The sequence below is a fragment of the Ursus arctos genome, unplaced genomic scaffold (assembly GCF_023065955.2).
Source record: "Ursus arctos isolate Adak ecotype North America unplaced genomic scaffold, UrsArc2.0 scaffold_16, whole genome shotgun sequence".
NCBI lineage: Eukaryota > Metazoa > Chordata > Mammalia > Carnivora > Ursidae > Ursus > Ursus arctos.
The window spans coordinates 57,170,035-57,196,407 of record NW_026622830.1 but is presented as its reverse complement, the minus strand read 5'-3'; the positions used below and the strand labels follow the sequence as shown (position 1 = coordinate 57,196,407).

The 26,373-nt window shown below is 44.2% G+C and overlaps 2 protein-coding genes across 11 annotated transcripts in view; one reads left to right on the top strand and one right to left on the bottom strand.

Annotated features, from left to right (window-relative positions):
- Positions 1-17,000, top strand: part of LOC125282996 (ral guanine nucleotide dissociation stimulator-like) — a 601,545-nt gene extending 584,545 nt beyond the window's left edge. For all 6 annotated transcript variants that reach the window (XM_057312976.1, XM_057312974.1, XM_057312968.1 and 3 more), the window contains 4 exons: positions 121-347; positions 10,548-12,113; positions 15,007-15,155; positions 16,800-17,000. The gene's annotated coding sequence lies outside the window, so the exon portion shown is untranslated. The remainder of the gene's footprint in view (positions 1-120; positions 348-10,547; positions 12,114-15,006; positions 15,156-16,799) is intronic.
- LOC125282011 (ral guanine nucleotide dissociation stimulator-like) overlaps positions 1-26,373 on the bottom strand; it is a 460,718-nt gene that overhangs the window by 290,066 nt on the left and 144,279 nt on the right. The window lies entirely within an intron of this gene.

Below are 26,373 nucleotides of genomic sequence, written 5' to 3'. Positions count from 1 at the left end.
TAATGTGTCATGGAACTTTGCATCAAAAACTAGGGATGTACTGTATGGTGACTAACATAATATAATAAAAAATATTATTATTAAAAAAAAGACAAAGAAGTGGTAATGGCTTTCTTCCAGACCGTTGGTGGTGGTGTGGGGCAAGAGATGGTGGCAGAGTTGGATGGCGGCGGCCTGCAGAGCCGGAGAAAAACCATTCCAACAGCAGCACCTTGTCTGACCGAAGACTCAGCAACTCCAGCCATTGTAGCATTGAAGAAGAGCACCGCCCCATGTATGAAATGGTGCAGCGGATTCTCTTGTCAACGCGAGGTTATGTCAACTTTGTGAACGAAGTCTTTCATCAGGTTAGTGTGTGTGTGTGTGTGTGTGTGTGTGTGTGAGATAAGTTCATGAAATTGAAGAGACTTGTTCTTGGTCTTTTGCGCATAGTCCTGCAAGAAATACTACTGATGGGGCGCCTGAGTGGCACAGCGGTTGGGCGTCTGCCTTCGGCTCAGGGCGTGATCCTGGCGTTATGGGATCGAGCCCCACATCAGGCTCCTCTGCTATGAGCCTGCTTCTTCCTCTCCCACTCCCCTTGCTTGTGTTCCCTCTCTCGCTGGCTGTCTCTATCTCTGTCGAAAAATAAATAAAATCTTTAAAAAAAAAATACTACTGATGAGTTGGGCTACATTACTGGACTGAATAATGATCCCTCTAATCCTGCTTTTAATTTCTCATGTGGAGTGTTGTGATTTTGTGTATGATTCTTTAAGATTTTGTTTTTGTAAAATTCCTACATGTGGAGGGGAAATTCTATATCTGAGCAAATCATTCCAAAAATACCCTCACGTGTCGGTAAGAAACTTGAAACCCAGAGGTAGGTGGGAAGAAAGCTCTTGCTGAATACTCATCAACCAATGAACATGGCAAAGAGGAGCCCCAGGCAGGTGTTGTCCCAAGGGCCAGAGGGAGCTCTGTGGAGGCTCTGCAGATGGTTGTACTTTCCCTGCAAACACACATGGCATGAACGTGTGATTGAGGTTTTTATGACGTAAGAGGAAAAAGTTGGCTGGGGAGGGTAATAAGGGGAAAGCAAGGGATGACGCTGGTACAGCACCCTGGTGGTGGCCACTGTGGTGAGTGAAAAGGGAGGGGAAGTACAAACGAGAAAGCAGGTGCAAGTGCGGAAGAAGATGGCAGAGAGAGACCAGAGGCCGGGCAACGATTAGCAGCCCTGAGCTACAACCGGGGCTGGCTCTGCCCCCCCAGGGGCATTGTCCAGAGACATTTTTGGTCATCACAACTGGAGGGAGGGCAATGCTGCTGGCCTCTAGTGGGTAGTAGCCAGTGATTATCCTACAGGCATAGGACAGGGCCTGCACTAGCCCACGACAGGGAACATCAGGCCTCAAATGTTAGTCGTGCTGCTGTGGAGAAGCTCTGACAGAGGAAACAGAACCCGTGGTGCAGCGGAGAAGACAGCAGACCTGTGGTGTGGGCTGGAGCCACTGGCCACCTGCATCTTGGTACCGGTGCCCTGGGAGACAGAGCCTGGCTCTTTTGTGGGTGTGTGCATGTGATGGGGACTAGCTGTTGAGTCTGGGCACACGCACAGAAGGTGAGGCCCCTGAATGGCAGACCTGTGGTCCGTGGGGAGAAGGGGAGGAGCCCTGTGCACACACGTGACCGGTGCATGCGCAGTATGAAGAGCTTTCCGAGGAGGGGCAAGACTTCTAGACAGTGATGAACCCTTTCACTTCTGAGACTGTCATTAAGGAAAAATCAACCAACAATGAAAGTCCCAGTGTAATCCACAGCAATCTGGAGGTGTTCACGTATTTTGTATTTTAGTGAATAAAAAGGTTGGACTTAAGAAAATATTAGTGTAATATTCTCACTCCCTGACTGTGTCTTCTCTGTCTCATTTCTTTGCCCCTGTTTTCTTTGACCCCAGATTCCAAGAATTGACCAAGTTCTGGGCTTGAGCCTCTTCTGCTGTAAGTCCACGCTTGCCTCCTTCGGGCTCGGAGCCAGCAGCCATGTGGCGTGAGACTCTCACTCAAGCTTTTTGTCTGGACCTTGCTTCTTGTTTGCACACTTGCCTTTTAAAATGCCCCCTGGTGACCTTGTCTGACATTCTAGTGGTGTCTTAATGATGACGAGGCCAGAACTGAGCTTATTTTCTTCCCTAACATCAGCTTCTCCTCATGACTTGACCACTTGTTTAACGGGGCTCATGTTCTTGTGTGCGTATTAATTTCAGCCCTCCCGTGCTTCTCGTCTTCAGCTCCTCCAGTGAGCCATCCCCGGACAAGCCATGCAGGGGGCTTTCGCACTCCTGCTCCCTCCTTTTCCTTTGACCGTAGTTAGCAGCATGCTCCCTGGAGCCCCGCACCTGCTGTGTCATCCTTTTCTAGCCTATACTGTATATGTCATGCTGACAAAACATTGTTTTATCATAATAGTCCAGGACTTAAAAATCTACCCGAGTCTGTCCATTAACGTTGCCCTGTTGCGTTCCTGTTGTACCCACGGAAGGTACTTGGTAACCATTTAATTTGAGTTGAAGTCAGCAAGGTCATATAATTTAGGATAGAGGTCATATTCTTTATAGAGTAAAGGACTAGATCATAGTATTTCAGGCTTTGTTGATCACACAGACTCTGTTACAGCTATTTAGCTCTGTCTTTGTAGTGAGAAAGGAGACATGGACAGCACATAACGAAGAAGCGTGGCTGCGTTCCCGGGGAACTTTATTTAGGAAAGTCACTTGGCAGGCTGGATTTGGATGACAGGCCATACTTTGCAGGCCCTGATCTGTAGCAATGTTTTAAGCTCTTGGACGCCAGTGCTTACTATAAGACTAGATATGATTGACAAAGCTTGTAAATTTTGCACACGAGATAATGCTAAACTGATGTGGTTTTACCTTTATTGTGTAAACTGTTAATTTACTATATGGAAAGTTTTGTCTGCATCCATTATTGACATTGCACCGCTGGCAGAGGGTGCTCTAAATTCTGCATGCCATTTAGTCCTCACTCCAATCTAAATTCAGTTCAGAAGTAGCTTGGGCCAAGTAGGTAACTGCAGACTACTTATGACCGAACTTCTGAGACATCTTTGTGCCGTGAAGCCAAAAAACATTTTATTTACACCTTCTCATTATTCTTCATCAAATCTAATTTGAAAGCATGTATGTGAAATTTAAAATGTAAGGGTTGTGCATGTGAAAATACGAAGTGGAGATTCTTGAATGGGCATGGGTTTTAACATTTGCATTCTATTGCCCTCTTGTGGTCAACGATGTATTGTTCTTTTTTGGGGGGCGGGATTTTTTTGTCTGTTCTTTTTTTTTTAATTAATAATTTTTTTTTATTCTATTATGTTAGTCACCATACAGTACATCCCTAGTTTTTGATGTAAAGTTCCATGATTCATTACTTGCGTATAACACCCAGTGCACTATGCAATACGTGCCCTCCTTAATACCCATTACCAACCTATCCCATTCCCCCATCCCCCTCCCCTTTGAAGTCCTCAGTTTGTTTCCCAGAGTCCATAGTCTCTCATGTTTCATTCCCTCTTCTGTTTACCTTCCCTTTCTTCTCCTACGGATCTTCCTGCTTCTTATGTTCCATAAATGAGTGAAACCATATGATAATTGTCTTTCTCTGTATTGTTCTTTTCAGGATGGCAAAATGTGACTTGTTTCCTAGTGATTTCGTTTTCAATTTTAAAGTGTTCATTGACTATTTAATATTTAGGCCTAAAGGCCATTAAAGTTTAAAATGTGCATTCAGGAAGCTCGTGTTCTCAGTGAAGGAGGTAAGATGTGTGTGTATGCACCAGAGAACAGTGCATGATGGAGGAAGGTCAGATGTCCATGGGTGTGGTGTCGAAATAAATGCTGACAAGGGGCCCCGAGCGCAGAGAGGCTCGTGACAGGGGCTAACTGTGCAAGTCTCCTTGGCCTGGATGGTTCGGTAGGTTGCAGGCAGTGGAAATAGATGGTAAATGAGGGGAGACGAGGTTCAGTGGTGCTCAGGGCAGCCTCAGTTTACTGCTGCCCCCAGCAGGCAGGCTAACAGTGAGTGGTAGAACTTCAGGTGGGGCAGTTCTGGTCTCGGGGTCACTCCGCTGGAAACTTGTCTTCTTACCAGTGTTTTTCTTACCTGTTGTGACCATTTGTAGGTCATGAAATCAACTTATCAAAAGCCAGTATTTTGGGGCGCTTGGGTGGCTCAGATGGGTAAGCGTCTGCCTTTGGCTCAGGTCATGATCTCCAGGTCCTGGGATCAAGCCCCACACTGGGCTCCCAGCTCAGCGAGGAGTCTGCTTCTCCCTCTCTCTCTCCCCCTGCTTGTGCTCTGTCTCTCTCTCCCAGATGAATAAATACAATCTTTAAAAAAAAAGGCCAGTATTGTTTTAAAATAATGGAATAGAAGAGAATAGGATGGACTGAAACATTTCAGAGTACCCTGCATATTCTAAGGATTAGTATTTCTTTGTAAACCTTCTAAAACAACATTTATTATCCAAATGCATATATGCTTCTGTAAAATGTCTTACTTAGGTTATGGGTCTGAAAAGTTCAAAGCACTGCTCTAAAGGTTATTTGTCGATTATGTTGTTTTGTTGGTGTTGGTTTTGTTTTAAAAAATAACTTTATTTATAAAAAAGTGAATATTCATTAGACAAATAGAGTCCCAAGCCAATCACTCAAAATACTGCCATTAAGCAACCCCTGTTGATGTTTGTAGAGTATCATTCCAGGTATTCCTGCATGTGTCTATTTGACTGCTGGCCTGGCTAGCTAGAGAAGCAAATAAGAGCCTGGCAGAGAGGAGATGGGTAAGGCAGGATATAAACAGACAGCAGCCTGGCAGACAGACAGGAAGGCTTACAGAGGAGCTGATGGACATAAACAAACTGGCAGGCAGGCATAGAAGATGAGACAAGTAGGTGTAGACAGGCCAGCTGGCAGAGGTGGAAGTGAGCAGGGAGGTGTAGATGGACAGGTGCGTAGGTGCAGACAGACAGGCAGACAGAGAATTTGGCAGGCAGTTAAAGATGGACAGGGGCGCCTGGGTGGCACAGCGGTTAAGCGTCTGCCTTCGGCTCAGGGCGTGATCCCGACATTATGGGATCGAGCCCCACATCAGGCTCCTCTGCTATGAGCCTGCTTCTTCCTCTCCCACTCCCCCTGCTTGTGTTCCCTCTCTCACTGGCTGTCTCTCTCTGTCAAATAAATAAATAAAATCTTTAAAAAAAAAAAAAAAGATGGACACGCAGGCAGCCAGCCATGGATGGGTGAAGGTAAAACCAGACAGAGGCTGACTGAGGTAAAGGCAGAGACAATGGGAGGGTATGTGGAGGCACCGGGGTGGGGGTGAAGGATTGACAGGTAACTTTATGACAATGGAATCTTAATTCTTAATGATGCTTTTGTGCGTTTTTAATGAAGAGCTCTGAATTTTATTTTATTTGAATTTGACAGCAGAAAAAATAAAGAGAAACAGAATTGTAGAAATTCAAATAAACATTTCCTTTAACACAAGAAATATTAATTACCAAAATATTTATCTATAATGAGAAGATTAAAATCACATTAAGGTGGTGGCATCAGTTTTTATCCCCATGGTGTAATTTTAGATAGCACTTATTGATTTCTTAAGAAATCTGAAGAAATTATCAGCCTGGTATTTTCTTCAGCCTCCTGTTCCCATCCACTTATTTCATTATATTATCAATTGTGAGCCTGAATTTACTATTATTTGCAGTCAGTTTTGGAATTCTGATGTGCAGAGTTGTTCAGTCTTGGTTCTGAATTTAGCTACACTCTCCTCCTGGTGTCCCGAGTCCTAACATGCTTGCTTTGATGCACTTCTTGGATGGCCTTGTTTTGTCATTGAGTAGGTGTTTTCAAGAAGGTGTCTTGAGGCTCTAGTCCCTGAGTTCGTTTGTGATGAGGAATGTTTCCCTTTTGCTTTTCCACATGAAAAACAGTTTAACTGGGTATAATAATTTCAGATCACCCTTTCTTCCAATTAGGAATTTTCAAGTCAAAACTTTTCTAGAATTTTCAGTATGAACACCTTCAACATGTTTAAAGTAATAAAAGACAACTTGGAAATGTTTCCAGGAAACAAGAAATTATAACAAACGACTAAGCAGATTTGAATAATAAGGAAACAGAACTCCTAGAGATGAAAAAAAAAAAGTAATAATTGAAATAGTAAAGGAAAACCTTAGTGGGTGAGTTTAATAGCAGGTTAGGTACAGCTGAGGACTGAATAAACAGAATGACAGACCTGAAGAAATTATCCCAACTGTCCCCCAGAGAGACAAAGATGAAAAATACGAGAGGTCGAGACATGGAGAATACGGTGAGAAGGTAGGAAGCGTGTGTTCCATTCTTCTCTATCCTTATTTTTTTGATCTGCTGTTCTGCAAGTTACTGAGAATATCCTACTATAACTGTGGATTGGTCTATTTTTTTTCAAAGTCTATCAGTATTTGCTATACACACACACACACACACACACACACATATTTGAGGCAAAATTATTAGTTTCAGTATGGATTCACAAATGTCATATGTTTCTTTGAACTGATTCTTTCATCAGGAAGAATTTTTTCTCTTTATTAATACTTTTTTTTTCCTTTTTGGCCTCAAAGTCAGTCTTGCCTATTCTTAATATAGCTCTACCAGTTTTCTTTTGGTTAGTGTTTGCATGGTGTATCGCTCTCTTTTTACTTTCAAGCTCTCTACATCCGGATGTTTTTGGCGTCCCCTTATAAATGGCATATGGTCTTTTAATAGTTATTAAAATCGAACCTTATAATTTCTATCTTTTGATTGGAGCATTATTCCCTTTACAGTTGACATAACAACTACTGTAATGGTGTATAAGTTCACTATCTTACTTTCTGCTCTCTAATTGTATTGCTGATTGTATTGAATTCTCTCAGGCTGGTTGTTTTTAGCATCCCGTTTTTCTCTTCAAGCTTAGTGTTTTTACACTCATTTGTAATATTTTATTGTTTGCATCCCTAACTTAAAATCTAGCATTAATTTCAACTTTTACCCTGTAAGTATGCACTCCAGTTCCATTTATTCCTTCTCAGTTCATATGCCCCTACTATGTACAGATTTGCCTCAACTCACAATGCAGTTCTGTCCCGATAAAGCCATCAGAAGTTGAAAATAGAGTAAGTCAGAAATGCATTTAATACACCTACCCTACCGAACATCATAGCTAAGCCTCACCGACCCTGAGCATGCTCAGAACATTTACTTTAGCCTACAAGTTGGGCGATCTCATCTAACACAAAGCCTAGCTTATAATAAAGTGTTAAATATCTCATGGAATTTATTGGATACCATACTAGAAGTGAAAAAGAGAATGGTTATATGGGTACAAAACGGTAGTAAGTGTATCAGGTGTTTATCCTTGCGATCCCAGGGCTGACTGAGAGCTGTAGCCACTGCCACCGCCCAGCGCCACAAGAGAGTGTCATACTACATATCCCTAACCCAGGAAAAGATCAAAATTCAAAGTACAGTTTCTACTGAATATGCGTGACTTTCGCACTGTCATAACATTGAAAACTTCTGAGTTGAACTGTCCTAAGTTGAGGACCATCTGTATTTGAATTCCATATTATGAATATATTATTTTTATATATACACATATATTATCTCTTTCATATTTATTATTTTACCCAGTTTTATTCTTTTATATATATATATTCATATATATATATTTTATCCAATTAGAGTTATCCAAATAATTACCTGTTTATTGCACTTTCATCTCTTCCTAAATCTCTGATCCAGAATTATTTTCCTTCTGCCTAAAGAATAACTTTTAGTATTTCCCTTAGGTCAGATCTCCTGGTAAAAGTTTTTCTCATTTCTGTATCTGAAAATTTCTCTATTTTGCTTTTGGTTTTGAAGTGCAGTTTTTCTGGATATTGAATTCTACCCAGGCAGCTGTTCTCTCTTTGCGCATTGAATATTTGTTGCATTGTCTTTGAGAAGTCATGTGAGGTCACGTGGTTGCTCCTTTGGAGGAAATGTCTCTTTTTTCCTCTGGAAGCTTGTAAGATTTTCTGATTGTTCTTGGTTTTCAGCACTTTTACTGTAAGGTACTCTGTATTTACCCTGCTTGTTTGTGATTCTTGAGTCTGTGGATTGACATCTTTTACCAATTTTGGCAAAATTCTCGGGCATTCTCTCCTCAAATATCATTTCTGCCCTCTTTTGCTAATCTTCTTTCCTTGTGCCTCTGCAGCCAAGTATAGGAGCAGCTTTTCATTGTGTTCTTTCTCTTGCCTTCCTTTCTGAGTAGGCCGTCCTTTCGTCTCACCGTGCTTCACTCTGGGTGTTTCCTTTGGTTTTTTCATCCTGTTTTCAGCCATGTCCATTCTGTTGTCAGTCCATACCCACTGAGTTTTTCATTTTGGTTATTTTATTTTTCAATTCCATTTCCATTTCTTTTTGAAACTTTCTTTATCCTGATCTCCTGTGTCTTTAAAGTATTGTCTGGTTTTTATTGTGGTGTTGTTAATGTTGACTTCTTTTCTCATATTTCTGATTTTTAATGAATATGCTACATATCATATTAACCGGACAGTTTGTACAAATCATTTGGGTTTTACTGTGACCTTATTTTCCTACAGAGAACATTTCTCTTTGCTTCTTACGAGGAGGATAACATGATATACCTTTGATTTTGGATTTGGATTACCTCATTGTCTACATTTGTCCAAACTCATCACATGGTTCACTTAACATTTGTGCATTTCCTGATTTATAAATTTTATGTAAAGTACCATAAAGAAATTTTGAACTGTAAGGAAGTGATATGCATGTTGAAATGTTTAGGGGTGAAATGTACTGATGTTTGCAGATTTCTTTGCAATGCATCAAAAATAAAATGGGTTGAAAGAAGGATAAATAGGGGTGGGTTGATAGGTATGTGGTAAGCAAATCTAGCAAATGCTAATGGTAGAATCTAGGCGGCAGTACATGGTATTCACTTTAAAGTATTTCTACTTTATTGTATGTGTGAAAATATTTGTAATACAATTTGGAACAACATTAGAGTGGGACACCATTGTACTTTGTCATATTCTTCTTTGTCTTTGTTGATTGTTCTTGAGATACAAGTCAGAATATTTGTTACATTGATATGTTACCTTCTTGTTATAACACAGACTCCTCTATTCTGGAATTTGATGTGACATCGATGGAAATGTATATATTGCATGAATCCTTGTTACACTAAAGTCTGCCTGTCATTGGATCCTGTAGCGTGAACATTAAGGACAGTATGAAATCTCTGAATCTTGAGATTTCAAGACCTAGAATCATCGCTAACTTACTTTGTAACCTTGGGAAAATATCTCATGTGTTCTGAGCCTCAGCTTAATTTTTCATCTATGGAATGAAAACACTTCTGTAATATTGAGTTCCTCTCCTTTGTGTTTACCCCTCAGTCAGAAATATTCCTTAGAGCTAATACTCAAAAGGCAAATACATTTCTCCTTTACTGTTTTGTTTATATGTTTGGACTCTTACATTAAATCAGAAGTCTTACATGCATATGTGTAAAGAGAGTCTGTAATGTTCAAAAGTTCATGGGGTGCTCTGTGGCTCAGTCGGCTAAAGTCTGACTCTTGGTTTTGGCTCAGGCAGTGATCTCAGCATCATGGTATTGAGCCCCATGTCAGGCTCTGTGCTCAGTGCTGGAGTCTGCTTGCTCTCTCCCTCATCCTCTGCCCTTCCCCTGCTGGGCACATGCGCTCTCTCTCTCTCTCTCTCTCTCTCTCTCTCTCTCAAATAAATGTGAGAAATCGGAAAAAAGAAAGTTCACATCAATGTGCACAGTGCTACAGCTGGCCAGAGGCTCTCTTTCATGTGTTTTCTGCGAGCCGCATTCACTAGCATACCAGTGAGTACAGAACACCTGAGTACAGTCTTGACTCATTGGTATGCTGGTGAATGTGGGCTCCCAGAAAGGGATGGTAAGGTGGAAGGGAGGGGCGAAAAAGAAGGAAGGAAGAGAAAGACAAAGGGGAAGAAAAAAGAACGGCTCCAATTATTAGCATTTGCCAACTTCTGTGGTGCAAATAATCCTTCCGTCACCAGCACGACATCCCTGCACATGGAGTTAGCGGAGGTGTGACAGTTGGCTGCAGCTGGCTGCAGTAGTCTGTCTGTTGTCTTATACTCAGTTTCTAATTCATTGGGTTGTATAACTGTTATGGTTTATATAGCCACTTAAAGTATCTGTGTAGGCGTGCATGTTGGCTATTTTTGTGAAAAAAATATTCAGAATACAGAAGTTATTTTTAAATTGCATGACATTTTCTGGCCCAATTGAAAATGCCTTTTCTCTTCAGCAAGTTTGGTGTGCACAAAAATATCTGGCTCCGTATGTTTCAGAGGAAAGTCTGAACTTGGTGGTGGTGATTAGAAATGTCTGTTATGTGTCTGTTACAGTGATCTGAGCAGGTGTGGAGTTAAACGGAGTCTTCTCTTTTTATTTTAGGCATTTTTGTTGCCTTCCTGTGACATCGCTGTAACAAGGAAGGTAGTTCCAGTGTACAGAAAGTGGATCCTCCAGGAAAAACCTGTGTTCATGGAAGAACCAGATAAAAAGAAGCTGCCCTAGAAGATGCTGAAAAATTAGGATTTTCAGAGACTGACAGCAAAGAGGTAATACGTTGTCGCTTGTTTCAGCTGGGAGTACACGTATTTTAGCAAAGTCTACCCGATCGGGCGAGGGTGCCAGTCAGTGGGGCACAGGCCGGCGGGGCTCTTTTATCGTAGTTGCTGCTATCCAGTTGCTGAGTTCCGTGAGGACCTGCTTCAGTGAAGCTGCTTCTGGGCTGTCTTCAGGGTCATTGGTCACCTCCTTACCCTCCGGCTAGGTCCGGCTGTGCATGGCAGCTTCGTCATTCATTGTGGCGGCAGAGTTGTTTTATGAACCATCGTATGTTCACACGTCTGCGTGTGAGACTAAAAATGTCACTGCCATATTGGTATTGACATGTTTAAACAAATAGCATTTGAGAAACTAAATTTAGAATGTTTTGGCAGTCTTGTCTTGTGCAGTGGCCTGCCCAGAGCAGCCGAAAGGACTAACCCAATAATGAGTGCTATCTCCTCTCTTAAGAAGCCTCACTTCAGGGCTGGGTGCTGTCCTCAGAGTGAGTGCTGCTGGAATGGAACTTTTCGTCCTGGTTAGGTAAAGCTAGAGGCTGGATAAACCTAAAACGACACAGTGGGATCTCTTCCTGAAACAAAATATCTGTCATATTTCTATTTCTGGCATGCTGTTTTGAAACTAGTCTGAGAAATTATTTTTTTTAAGATTTTTATTTATTTATGTGACAGAGAGACAGCCAGCGAGAGAGGGAACATAGCAGGGGAGTGGGAGAGGAAGAAGCAGGCTCCCAGCGGAGGAGCCCGATGTGGGACTCGATCCCGGAACACCGGGATCACGCCCTGAACCGAAGGCAGACGCTTAAGCACTGTGCTACCCAGGCGCCCCTGAGAAATTATTTCTAAAAGTGGGTGTTGCAGCAATTAACAACAAACATTTAAGACTATTTGTAATCAAAGGCATATCACTTTTAAATATCTGTATTAATTCCATAATTTTTGATTTTTTAATATTGGTGAAATCATTTTAATAACTGGTCATGAGGTCAAAATGAATAGATAAGCAAATGGAATTTATCACACATTTTAAAGGTCTGTTTTAGAGACTCATTCAGTCACTGGACCTGCGTTTATTTCTTCAGCACATACTAAACACTAGGCACTGTTTGAGGTGCTGGAGGTGGTGAACAAAATGGAAAAAAGACTCGCCCTTCTAAAACCTCTATTCTCATGAATTTTGGTGAGTGTAAGGAATTAAATATGTGAACATGTACTTCTTCCCCCTCCGTTAACTGGTTTTTATCTTCTAAAGACCTCATCTGACGGTTCTCGTCATAAGCGATCTTCCAGTTGGGGACGAACATACTCCTTCACGAGTGCAGTGAGCAGAGGATGTGTGACGCAAGAAGAAAATAAGAACGGGAAAGCCGGGGCCCAGGCTATGCTGCAGGTACGTGGCTGGCCGGAAACATAAAGACCTCCGCTTGGAGTCCATTGAACATTTTGTTTATTGTGATAGCATCATTAAAGTACGGTGATATTTGTATCTCCCTGTCAGTAAACAGCTCTTAAGTTCTCATTCTGAGTTTTCTTCCTGACCGCTCATCTTCAGTTTGTAAAGATTCTTTTCTAGTCGAAGGAGACCTATGAGCTGGTTGCAGTTTTTGAGAGGGATTATTACGCAGTGAATGTGAAATGACTGAGATCTAAATCTTAAAATCATGTCCTGAACACATATGGGGAGTTAGTCCGTCATCTGGACTCTAATTTGCAAGACAAGCATGGTGATTCTATAATCCCATAAAGAATATTCTTCTTAAAAATTGCCTGTTTGATGATAAATGCTCTACTTTTTAAATCTTTTTCTGTATGAATATTTAAATAGAACCAGTGCCATTTGGGAACATTGGAAAGAACAACTTTGGCTGATCACTTAATCTTCCCAGACCTCAGGATTTTACCTCAAAAATGGGGATTGGGAGATTGATTACCTCTTGGCTCCCATCTAGGTGGAAGGTTGTTAGGTCTCTAAGTGAAAACACAGAATGCCTCTTTTTCCCCTGCTCCCTGGCGCCCACCTTCTACCCCATATCCACCTGAGGTAGCATAGGCATAGCTTGCCTGTTGCCCAATTTTCAATGACATGCTTTTGTCATCCATCTCTCAGTAGGATTCCTTGTCATGGTATCCTTTTTGCTTTCAGGTTCATTAGCAGTTTAATACTCCGTAACTATTGAATCTTCTCATTTTTCAGTGAAAATCAGCAAATAATTTGAAATCAACTTGAAACAAAATGAAGATGATTTTACTTGAGTAGCTTCAAAGAACTCTGGTGCCAGTTGTTAGGAAAATCTGTGCCCTCACCAGAGAAGTGCATGCCGGAGTCCCTAGCCTGTGTCCCTTGGTATTCCTTGTCCTCCAAGTGGATTGCCATATGCCATCCTCAGCCATCCCACTGCCAGTATCTCCCTAGGTTCAGGAGAGTATTAATTTGCTTTCTGAAAGGATGAGTTACATCAACTTGGCCAAACCAAGAAAAAATATTTTCCACTTGATTGTAGCACAACAGTGTTCAAAAATGTTTAGTTTGGATTCTAATAGCTGTGTTTGTTCTCTTTGTATCCAGTATCTTTGGTCCTTTCCTTGGTTCATTAGGAAAAAGTGGCCAAGTACAGGTTGAATAAGCTAGTACTCTTCTCCAGTTGCTGTTGAGAGGTACAATTTGGACGTATTAATTTTTTTTTAATTTTTACCTTAACCAGTACTGACATGGTAGTAAGAAAGATTCATGGAGTTGGCATTTTGATCTTTTTAAAAAAGAAAATGAGCGGAGAATATAATATATGAAGACTCCTCACTTTTACTTGGGAGTATGCAAAGTTTCCAATTCACATCAAGAAACCAAATACCTTGAGGGAAAGATCTGTCTTGCAGCAGATCGTCTATGCCATATGTCTTCCAAAAACATGGCCGTGAGGGGCAGCTGGGTGGCTCAGTCGGTTAAGCCTCCGACTCTTGATCTCTCAGCTCAGGTCTTGATCTCAGTCAGGGTAGTAAAAAAATAAAGTGGCCACTAAAATTATACTACCACTGCTATAGTTGGTTAGTCAAAAAGTTCTTTGTTTTCCTTTTTCCCACTTGAAATCTAGGAAAGTCTTCACAATTGCTGTTATCATCTGTTACCAATTATTACAGTGCTTATTTAGTAATTCTTTCTAGAAAAGTAGGCCCTGACACCTTTTTAATCTTGCACAAGATAATCTTAGAGGCTGTCAATATTTAAATTCACCCACTTGACTTTTGAGCATGTTTATTTTAATTTCTTCAGTCCGTTTGTGCATCTATTTTAAGATGTTGTGTTGATAGATTTCATTCCCAGGTGAGCCAGAGAATTCTGTTTGTTCCCAGATCCTTTGAATTTGTACTGCTGAACACAAGGGAGACTTAAGAAGGCATAGGATCTAGGTAGATGGTACCCATCCACCTTCATCACCAGACTGACAACTCAGTCTCCTAAACTGAAGGGTCACCGGTGTCGTCTGTAGTGCCCCTAAGCAGTCACTTACGACTACGTAACAGGCCACATCTGTGCGTCTCACCATTTTCTACTGAAACACCCCTGACAGGAACGGACAGTGAACTTGTACCCCAAAGGTCTGAGGTAGAGTGTAGAGCTGTTGGCTGGTCATCTAAGTTTTTTTGAATCTGTTTTTATCTCAAGAATTCACATAGGTTTTATATCCTACTGCCTAATATCGTTCTCCTAGTCAAGGTATATGCACCTGGAAGCTCTGTACTGTTGACCATGTGGCCGTGCCGGTTTCCTGCCTCCCTACAGCTACTAGAGATCTGCGCCCGTGTTGGGTGGTGCTGGCCGTGCTTCCTACCTGCAAAGTTCATGTGCTGGGAGATTCCACAGCAATCAGATGGTTTTTCCCAGCCACTGTCTGACCACTGCTCCTCTTCCTCTCCCTGTCCCCGACCCCAAAATTTCTCACCCAGAAGCAGTGATCCTATCTTACTGTTTTCCCCTTTTCTTTTGAGGTAATGTAAAAAGAAGTCTTCAGAAACTTTTCTGATTCATAAATTTTCTAAAGTTGCACTATTAATTTGTATTAATAATTTTTTTTCTAGGAAAGGTCTTTCAAGTGTGTCAGGTGATTCTAAGAGAAGCATTTTAAAAAATCTTGAGTATGTGTTGGTACCACTTGCCTTAGTTGAAATGACTCAAAGGTGATTGTTTAGTAGAGGGAAATTAATATCATTATCTTTAAGAAAAATTTGTTCAGATTTTTGTGTTTAGTTACATTTACATGTTTCATGTAAAATTTGTTGATTTCAAGGTATTTTTGACAAATGCAACAAACGTCTTTTTGTTGGAACCATGTCCTGAAGTTCCCATGCTCTTAAGAGAACAAGCTGATGCCTGTAAAGCTGTTTTGATTATTCGTAGGCGCATGATAATGGAGCTTACAATGAATAAAAAGACATGGTAAGTTTATTTCAAATTCATTAATACTGTAAAACAGATGTTTCTCTTTTTCAACATAATAATTAGAACATCAAAGCCTCCACTTACTGATGGCTTTACAAAGTGAACAGTAAGATGATAATCAATCTTCTGTAACAGTTTCTGTGAATTATGAAGAAGGTAAGTATCTAGCACTTTGATAGTTTATTTTTATTATTGGCTTTAAAAATGTTACTGAATGAAAAGTAGTCATATTACTTAATAGTAGATTTTTCCATTTTAAATTGTCATCAGACTGCTTTGTGGAAAAGCAATGTAACTGGTGTTTTCTATCATTCTTCATAAGCCCAGGAGAGGTTGTTAATTGCTCTGAAATGCTGTTAACTGATTTTTATTGCTTCCAATTTGAAGCTTTAAATTCACTTTGGAAAACCAATTATCTGAAATGACAGACTGTCAGAATGACTGAATAATAGTACCGTCAAACATATAGTGGCGTCATGAAAATGTGCTTATGCGAAATGTTTTCGTTTTTCTCCTTTGTTTTTGTTTGGTGTCTCTGTGTTTATAATACCCCTGAAAGTACACAGTGCTGTGGGTTTTTCCCATGCCCCCGTCCCATGATGAGCGCATCACTCCAGCTTAGGAGGTGCTTTCAGACATTCTCAGCAACGGAGACCTCAGAGCCACTCTGTAACCCTCTTTCTTCATGCCCCTCAGTTCTGGTTGTAAAATGCCTCTCCAGCCTGTCCTTTACGTGTTCCTCCCACCCATCGCTGCCCTGGGGCGGCCTGGCTGGGTCAGCCCTGCTGTCAGTGGGCTTTGGCCTCTGTGCTCAGTGCTCAGGGCTGCTGCAGACCAGCTCTGGTGGCCGCTTCCCTCCTGGAAGTCCTCAGTGGGGCCCCGTTACCACACCTGTGTTCTGGATGCTTTTTCTCGATGTCCTTGAGTCAGCACTAAAGGGAAAGCTCTGTGTGCACCTGGTGGAAAGCATAGAAATGAGGCAGGACTGACCTGGCAGGGGCCCCTAGGGCTGTGGAGTCCAGCCTTTTCCTTTCTCCCATGAAGGGAGGGTGGGCCCAAAGGAATCCCATCAGGTAGCAAGTTCACTGGTACAGAAACCACAGGAATCAAAATGATTATTTTAGGATGTAAATTCCAGGGGTGCCTGGGTGGGTCAGTCGTTGGGCATCTGCCTTCAGCTCAGGGCGTGATCCCGGTGTTCAGGGATCAAGCCCCACATCAGGCATCTCTGATGGGAGCCTGCTTCTTCCTCTTCCACTCCCCCTGCTTGTGTTCCCTCTCTCGCTGGCTGTCTCTCTCTCTCTCTGTCAAATACATAAATAAAATCTTAAAAAAAAAAAAGAAGTAGAATAGTTGTTGTACCGAGAGTTTTGTCTTCTCCCAAGTTACAGCCAGGACTAGCTGCAGACACCAGAGGATTTTGAACCAGTAGCTTTGTTCATGATAATAGCTGATTTCTCCATAGCTCAGATCCTGGTTACAGTTGATCAAATAAATTTTGAGACGCTAAAAGAAAATCAAGATCAAGTGCTTTTTATTTTAAAGTTCATTTTATTCCTAGTAATTTAAAATATTTTGTTAAAACTCATTCTTCTTCCAAATGAGGGTGATTCAGTTCTCTTGTTGGCTCGTTGGTTTTAGACGCTCATGGTGGCGTGGATCCGAGCAAACCTGTGTGTGTACATTTCTCGAGAGCTCTGGGATGACTTCCTTGGTGTGCTGTCCTCCCTCACGGAATGGGAAGAACTCATAAACGAGTGGGCCAACGTCATGGACTCCTAGACAGCAGTGCTGGCGAGAACTGCTTACGGAGTTGAGATGACAAACCCACCTCTGGACAAACTAAGTGAACAAAAGGAAAAGAAGCAGCGAGACAAAGGTACTTCTACTCTTACAGAGGAATACCAGATGTCTGAGATGGAGGCGGAGTGTGTCTATACATATAGGCAATTAATGCATGGAATTTTGGAATAAACCATACAGGCCGTGTCTTTTTAATGGTGGCGTCGGATGGTGTTTCATAGCACTCTGTCCTCGTAGTAAGGATGATGAATTTATGAAGGGGCTGTGGAGGAAGAAAGAAGATGAAGGGGAGTAGCAGTAGTAGCAACAGGAATAATAATAATGGCTCGTGCTTGTATGTATTCTCTCTCTTCACCCTCTTGGTAACTTCTGAGTTACTATCCAGGTATCACAGACAGAAACTGAAGTACAGAGAGTCCATGGTGATGGGCTCACTCGAGGTACCTAGCTGAGAAGTGGGAAAGCCAGAAATCGAAGCTGGGCAAGTCCAGCTCCAGGCACCACACTAGAAAGACGTATTCCAGTGCCTGCTTAGGCAAGCTAGAAAAATTCTGAGTGTTTCAGATGGGAGTCATTTTGGCTTTTTTTGTTCTAGATAAAAGTTGTTCTGAGACCTCGAGTCAGATCAAGGTGGAAAACATCAGTGGTGGTTTCTACTGGGGACAACAATTTGTCTTCATTACTGTTTTAAGGCTGTGACACAGTCTTGGGATTAATTCCCTTCTACTCCAATTTATTGTGTAAAGATTTTGAGGCAGTTCATAGAAGTACCTATAATACAATAGATAAAATGGGTAAGGACACTGGGGCAAATTTAAAGGGAGCGGAGTTGCCGGAGTGGTTAAGATGCCAGAATGCATGCCAGAGAGCCCTGTATGCTTGCTAGGGAGGGAGAAGGGGAGCAAGCTTAGATGTGACTCTGATCTTCACAGGGTTACAGCAGAGGATCACAGATTACAAATGGGGAACATCGACAGCTTAGGTGATACATAGCTTTTCTTGGTCCTAAAACTTGGGAGGAGTTTCTTCTCCCAAGATGCATAAAGTATACATTGCTTGCTTTGGGTAGACTATAGCCTCAACAATAGCCTTATTATAGACTGTATCAGCTTTTCCTGTGTGACAGATCACCCCAAAACATAGTGACTTAAAGGAACAGCCAGTTGTTTAAATCATGATTTTATGAGTTGGCAGTTTGGGTTGGACACAATTGGGAGTTCTGCTGGATTCCCTCCTGTGTTTGTGGTCAGCTAGGCTGTCAAATAATCAGCCAGGCAGCTCTAGGGTTGGCCAGCTGTCAGCTGGGGCAGTGATGGGGGGACTTGGCCACATATCTTTTATTGCCCAGCAGGCCAGCTCAGGCTTTTTTGGTGAGGTTTTAGGTTTCCAGGAGCAGCAACAGGGCAAGCCCAGATTTTCCAACACATTTCAAATCTCTGCTTGCTCATTTTGCTAGCAAAGCAAGTCATGTGATGAAGCCCAGGGTCATTGTGGGAGAGGCCCACAGAGGATGTGGATGTGGGGAGGTGTGAACCAATTATGGTGATTACTTAACCATATAAACATGTCATTAATGGGACTGATTCTTATAATATCTTCGCTGCAGTCTGTGAGTGGCTGTATTTATTTATAGGAAGGTAAACAATCTGAAAAACACTGTTTATGGAATGATACAGAATGAATTCAATTATGTAATTAATGCCTTTGTCAAATATTTCCGATTGATCTATCATCTTGCTTATGAGGAGATAATGCTAAGTGAAATAAGTCAAGCAGAGAAAGACAATTATCATATGGTTTCTCTCATCTATGGAACATAAGAACTAGGAAAATCGGTAGGGGAAGAAAGGGATAAAGAAAGAGGGGTGATCAGAAGGGGGAATGAAGCATGAGAGACTATGAACTCTGAGAAACAAACTGAGGGCTACAGAGGGGAGGGGGGTGGGGGAATGGGATGGGCTGGTGATGGGTAGTAAGGAGGGCACGTATTGCATGGTGCACTGGGTGTTATGCGCAACTAATGAATCATCGAACTTTGCATCAAAAACCAGGGATGTGCTGTATGGTGACTAACATATTTTTAAAAAAATTTTTTTAAATTAAAAATAAAAATGAATTCAAATGTTCATTATAAAAATATTTGCCTCTAAGCACTGGATTTGTGGAAACAAAACATACTCTCAGGAACCTGGGTGTGAAAACGACCCATAGGTGGCAGCCACCAGCACATTACCTGTGCAGAAATCTCTGTCTCGGTCTCTTATCTCCTGTATTTCTCTTGGATCCTTGACCACTCGTTTGAAATACTTGACCAGAGCTCTAGGAGAGGAAAGCAGAGAAGTGGTACCTAATTTTGCAACAAGAGAAGCTGCCGATTATATACAGTTGGATTTATGAAATCTGCTGAGTAACACAGGCTGTGCAATGAATGATAAGGAAGTCAGCCTTTAGATTATTTTTCTTGTCTTATCCTTTATCAGGCTGTGTTCTATTCTCCGAAAGGAGCCACCGTGGGGAGATCCTGTTCTCTCAGCTGGCGGAGCCACCCGGATGTGGCCGAGCCAGTGCGATCGAGGAGCGCCACCACATCTGGGGCACCGGGAGCTGAGAAAGCAAGAAATATTGTTCGCCAGGATACAACTGGTAAACGTTTATTTAAGTGCTTCTGTGAGGTCCAGTTGCTATCTAAGATGGATTTATAGGAATAAAATGTTATAAAAGCTTTAAAATTCGACTCAGAACATAAATACATGGCCTTTTATTAAGTAGGATGTTTCCGTATCTTTTAATTGTCTCTTCTGTTCTCTTCAAATCTGTTTTTGATACTTATTTCTGAATCATTCATTGTGAAAAAGAACTTGAGCTGTCACTACTGAGTGAGATATATGTGCAAAAGAGAAAACAGATATTTTGTTAGAAGCCTAAAACAAATAGATTCTCAGTAATCGCACAGCTGCATCATGTTGTTGAGCAGCGTGAATCTTAGTGTGGCGCTGTTCCAACACAGAAAAAGAGAATAATGCACATAGTTTGCAGGACTGGAGGGGGATATTGAAGTGCCTTGCTTCTGTTGGGAAGTGGAGCTTTACATGCCTGGAGCTGTTGTCCTTCTACCCTGTTCCCTCAGTGAAAAACAATGGAATGAAATCCACGGTCTCCACCCAGGCTCAGGCCAGATTCTCAGCTCCCTGAGGTCCAGCTCTGACCTGTGACCCCTACGTAGGACATAAGTCTTGCATGGGAAATGGCTGGGTGAACCAAGGTCCCCCTGTTCTCTAGGAGCTGTTCAAGAAGCTGCTGCCCCATCAGTGCCTGGGCTCCATCTGGTCCAAGCGCAACAAGCCTGGCAGTGAGCACCTGGCACCCACGGTCCGGGCCACTGTCGCCCAGTTCAACGGTGTGGCCAAGTGTGTCATCACCACCTGCCTTGGCAACCCGAGCATGACAGCCCGGGACAGGGCCATGGTGGTGGAGCACTGGATCAAGATGGCCAAGGTATGCAATGGGAAGCCCAGCCGAGGTGCTCTCCTGAGTCTCGGGCACTGCTCTTCCCTTGATCAGGTCTCAGGGTGGAAGGCCCTGGTCTTTGCCCTAGGACTGTGCAGTCCCTAGGCTCTTTGGTCCAGGGGCATGCTGACCTCGCCTTGCGTGGCCCTATGCTGGGATGTCCGTTTCTGCCTGGCTCCTTCCTTGGAGTGAGGTAAAATCTTCCTCCTCCTCTGGGCCTCACGTGTGCCCTTCGGCACGTCCCTGGACAGCGGCTTCCTCCAGCAGGAGCGCCTTCCCCTGAGGGGGACTGAAGCTTGAGAGCCAATCAGGTGCTGGCTCCCCACATGACAGCCCATTCTCTTCCCTCCCCAGGCCTGTCAAGCCCTGAGGAACTACTCCTCCTTACATGCCATCCTCTCGGCTCTGCAGAGTGTCTCCATTCACCGTCTCGAGAACACGTGGGGGAAGGTTTCCAGGTGAGTAGGCCTCTCTCCATGGAGGGACCAGGATGGATGAGGGAGCTCCCAGAGGCTTGTCCTCTTCCCCCTCAGGCAGCTTGGACCTTCTGGGAGGCGGCAAACCCCGACCACAGGACCTGGGCTGGTGGGTGCGTCTCTCAGCCTTCCTGGTGAAGAGGCCACCATGCCTCCCGCTTTAGAAATCAGTTTTGCCAAATGTCCCACACGGGGCTGAGCTGCATTAAATCTCTTCACGTGTTTCCTTGACAGCCACTAAGCTCTCTGCCCATTTGAACCCCAAATTGACCCAAACAGTGTTTCTCAATGAATATGGGAAGGGAGGCCCAGGACGAGCCACATGAGAGCTCCCTCCCATGTCCTACAAAGACCTTAGTGCTCAGAGGATTCCAGAAGAAACCCTCAACCAGGCAGGTTGACACTTTGGGGTTCTCAAAGAAAAGGCACTCGCACTCAACCCTGCCACATTATTCGTCCATTGATCCTGCCTCCCTTGCCTCTCTTCAGGAAGCCATTGAGGATCTTTCAAAAGCTGTGCAGCAAGGACACTGCACAGGGCAGGAACCTGCTCATCAAGGTAGCCTGGAAGGTGCAGGTCTGGAAAGAGGAGGGGTGGGAGGGAACAGGGTCCTGCGAGGATGAAGTCGGGAATGGTCTGAAGCATTCCTTGGGGAGGGGAAGCCTTTGGCATGAATGTGGTGACAGCCTAGGTGAGGATGCCGTTGGCGGTGAGGGGGCAAGCAGGTGGTGTCCAAGCAGACTCCCTAGCCTTGACACCCTCTCTCTTAGTGTCGACAGCTGCTCCACGTGGTCACCTGGGGTGGGCCAGGAGGCTGGAGCTTTTTCAGGGGAGGGTCCTTGTGGGCAACAGAGAACAGTGACTCATCCCCCTCTCCCCCTTAGGACACAGGGTGTCGTGCCCTTCCTTGGCACTTTCCTCACCAAGTTGCTGATGTTGGATACTGCAGTGGAGGTCTATCTGGAGGTGGGTGAGCCTGAAGATTGTGGGGGATGGACCAGAATCTGGACCTTTGGGAATAGAGCACCCCTGTAATGAGCCCTGAGCTCTCAGGACTCGGCAAACCTACCCTGATGACAGCCTCAGAGCTGCGCCTGTGAGGCCGGGGTCTCTTGGCCATCTCAGCGATGAGTGAGGTGAGGCTGCAGTTAGGACATGGCTCCCGGTGCCGAAGACTGGTGACGCAGCAGAGCTTCCTGAAGGCAAAGCTGCATGAAGTCTGTCTGAGTGGACCTCAGCCTCCTGAAGGCAAAGCTGCATGAGGTCTGTCTCAGCCTCCCCCGGTGAGTTTGCCCGTGGGGGGAGAATGAAGTCAGGACCCTCCACGTCAGCGAGCACCTCCGTAGCCGCAGCAGCCCCTTCCTGCCTGAGGCTTCGGCCTCCCCTACTGTCTTCCGAGAGGGTGGTGCTGCAGGGTCCAGACCTGTAGCCAGTCCATCTGCCCCATGTCCTCCTTTCTCAGGACCCCAGAGCCTGGCCTACATCCCAGGCCCGCTATCTGTGTATGCACGGCCCCCTCACGGGTCCTGGCCATGGTGCAGCATGAGAAGGGATGGGAATCAAGTGCTCCTAAGAACCAGGGGCCGCATTCTGATGGACTTTGTCTGCATTCCAGGGGAATGAGATCAACCACCACAAAAGAAATAAGGTGAGCATATGTGGCGCTTCCCGCAGGGAAGGGTAGGGAGTGGGCCTCAGAGATGTCCCTGGGAAGAACATTGCTTGGCTCCATGCCCTCCACCTCACATTTCCTGGGATCCCTTGAGAAGAAAGCAGTGCAAGTCCCATCCCTTTAGGAGATGGGGACAGAGCATGGCATCCAGGAGAACTTCCCGGAGGAGGGGCTACTGATACTCACCTCTGAGAACAGGTAGAGACCTGATGAATCTGCAGGGAGGAGGATGGCCATGTGTGCCAGGACCGGGGACGGGTCCCCGGTCCCGCTGCTCAACCCTCACCACACCCTGCAGCTCCCCGCCCCCCAATGCTCCGTATACATCCTGTGCTTCTCTCTCTGCTCAGGAATATCAAGTCATGACGGACATCATGCTGCTCCAGGTGGCTGCCGAGAATTACACCCTAGAGCCCGAGGATCCTTTTTGGGCCTGGTTCCAGGCTATGGAGCCGCTCAGCGAGGCTGAGAGGTGAGGCCCATCAGGAGCTGGGTCGGTGAGGTTTGGGGTGGACTCTTTCTGCTGGCCACTCCAGGGATCCTCCTTCCCTGGGCAGCCTCAGGCCTTGTTGCCGGGGCGCCAGACTCCAGCTGTGGGCAAATACTGGCAGGGACTCTTGAATGGAAGCTCCTGGGCAACTCACAGGTGTCCCTCTGTCCTTAGCTATACCCTGTCCTGCCAGCTGGAGCCCCGGTCCTAGCTGGTCAGCAGCACTCAAGAAGGAGAAGAACTGGCCGCAGTCAACCTCAGGGCTGAGCAAGTGTCCAGTGGCCCTGCAGGGATTCCTTAGCAGCTGCATATGGGCAGTCCTTGCGCCCTATTTACTCCACACCCCTTCCCTCCATCTATTTCCTTATGTAGGGGGCACCATTTAGTTGTTTTAAATAGTACCGTGATAGATTTGCATGTTAGGAGAGTAAAGCCCTTGTTTTGTTTTAGAGCCCCGGTGTGTGGTTTGGGTCTTTTACTTCCTGCAGTAATGGAAAACTTGCACAGACTCTCATATTCGTTCCTGACCTAGGAAATCTTCCAGAGTCATCAGCTACTGTATGTGGGAGGAAGGAGAAGTGCCAGCCTTTCTCCCTAGCCACTGGAGGGCACCCCCAAATCCCCCTTACTCAGAGCACGGGTCCATTTCAGTCAATGAATTTGGGCAAACAGCAGAGACAGCCCCTCAGAACTCCTGAGATTTAGAGGTTGCAGGGACTTTCCCAGGAATAGCAACAACCACTGAAAGTGGGAGTCTTTAAGACTTCTCTGCCCCAGAACTCCTTCCTGCCCCAGGACTGGGGTTGCCTTTCTCCGCTCTAAGGCCAGGAAGACTGTGTCCTGCTTCTTCCGTTGAGATGCTTTTTTGGTTTAGTGTTTGGTTTTGTATTGCCCCCGTATTTGGAACTTGTCGTATTGTAGTTCAATCTCTGGAACTGCATCAGCACCTAGTGGGGAAAAACACGGAAGGAGATCAAATCCTGCGTGTGAAGGGGACAAAGCCAGAGGAAGATAATTTGCAGATGGACTCAGGGCAGGCAGGACTTTCCAGCCTCAGTCTCCCCGTTGGCCGTTTACCAAGTTTGGAATCTTTCTGGGATTCTTGTCAATGATCTCTGGATTCCCTTTCCTGCTTGTTTTGTGTGGTGGGAAAAGATGGGAGGGGTACTTTAAAGGGCACACCTGAGCCTGGTTCCATGAACATCTATGCTGACCTAGGAGCCAGGATTCCCAGCCTTCGTGCATCTCCTTATGCAGTTCTTCTGAAGCAGCAGTTCCCTCCAGGCCCCAGGCTCTGGGTCAGATGCACAATAGCTACTGTTCCCTGGCTGGCATCTGATGGATCAGGGACAGGCTCTTTCTTGCCAGGATAATGGGCCATATCCTTGACCAGAGAAACCCCACACTCTCCTTGCTGTCCGTCATGACTTTCAGGTCCATGTTTTCTGAAGTCCATCATCTCTATTTCTTTTATAATAATTTTTTTATTATGTTAGTCAGCATACAGTACTTCCCTCGTTTTTGATGTAAAGTTCCATGACTCATTACTTGCGTCTAACACCCAGTGCACGATGCAATATGTGCCCTCCTTAATACCCAACACCAGCCTATCCCAATCCCCCACTCCCCTCCTCTCTGAAGCCCTCAGTTTTTTTCCCAGTGTCCATAGTCTCTTGTGGTTCATTCCCCCTTCTGTTTACCCCCCCTTTCTTCTTCCCTTTCTTCTCCTACTGATCTTCCTACTTCTTATGTTCCATAAATGAGTGAAACCATATGATAATTTTCCTTCTCTGTTTGACTTGACTTAGCATTATCTCCTCCAGTCCCGTCTATGTTGCAGCAAATGTTGAGAAATCGTTCTTTTTGATGGCTGAGTAATATTCCATTGTCACTAATATTCAACAGTTTACACACTCAGTCTCAGTTTGCACACTTACACTGACTTGTCCGAAATTAGGTACTCAGCCTGAGCCCCCAGACCTACTGGGTCCCCCGCGCATTGAAAGTGAGCAGATGAGAAGCATCTCGCATGCAACTGGTTGCCAAAACAAAGCAGGGGTACGAATACTTCTATCAGACAAAACAGAATATAAAAAAAAAAAAAAAGTAGTGAGTCACAAAGAAGGACACTTTGTCCCAATCATGGAGACAATGCAACAAGAAGATAGAAAATTTTAAATTTTTAGACACCCATCATAGGAGGACCCAAATACATAAAACAGTTAATAACAAAAAGCAGGCAACTAATTGACTGTAATACAATACATTAGGGGATCTAACACCCCCCTTCTATTAATGGATACATGATCCAAACTGAAAATCAACAAGGAAACAGTGGCTTTGGGTGATGCACTGGTTTTAACAGACGCATGCAGAACATTCCATCCTCCAACAGCACATACTCATTCCTTTCGATTGCACATGGAACGTCCTCCAGAGCAGATCACATATTAGGCTACCGAACAAGTCTCTACTAATTCAAAAAGATGGAAGTCATAGCATACATCTTTTCTGACCACAATGGTATGGACTAGAAATCAACCACAAGAGAAAAACCTGGAAAGACCATGAACACAAGGAGGTGAAAGAACACGCTCCCGAGAAATGAGTGGGTCAACCAGGAATTCAAAATAGGAAAAAAAATTACATGGAATCCAAGAACAATGACAAGACAAGCGTCCCAAAACTTTGGGATACAACAAAAGTGAATCTTAGAGGACCGGTTACAGCAATACAGGCCAGCTCCAAAAGCAAGAACAATCTCCCATCCCATCACCTGACACAAAGGGATCTAGCATAAGAACAGCAGAGAGCTCTAGAGCAGGGGATCAGCCTTGGTGCGTTGGAGCTCTTGCTGTTGGGCCCATGCATAGCTTCCGTCCTTGCTCAATTTCCCAGCAGGTATGGTGTTCTTTCCTTTCCTGCACAACAACTCCCACCATGTCCACCGGGGAATCAACCCTTTATGGAATTCTAGAATGCTAGAAACTGCCAAAAAGGCCCAGGAAACAACCATGCCTTCCCCATTTGGTATATCAAGGTGCCGATTAGCTTTCTCTTTGGGGAACATTCAACAGTGGTTTTTGAGACATCGTCTTAGGCCTGGATCCCCTGGGGATCTGGTGAAAATACAGATTCTGATTCAGTAACACTGGGAGGGACCTGAGACTCTGCATTTCCAACACGCCCTCTGCGGATGCTGAGGCCACTTGTCCACGGACCACCCTGACAAACGGCGCCAGCAGGCCATTTGACCAAAGTTATCT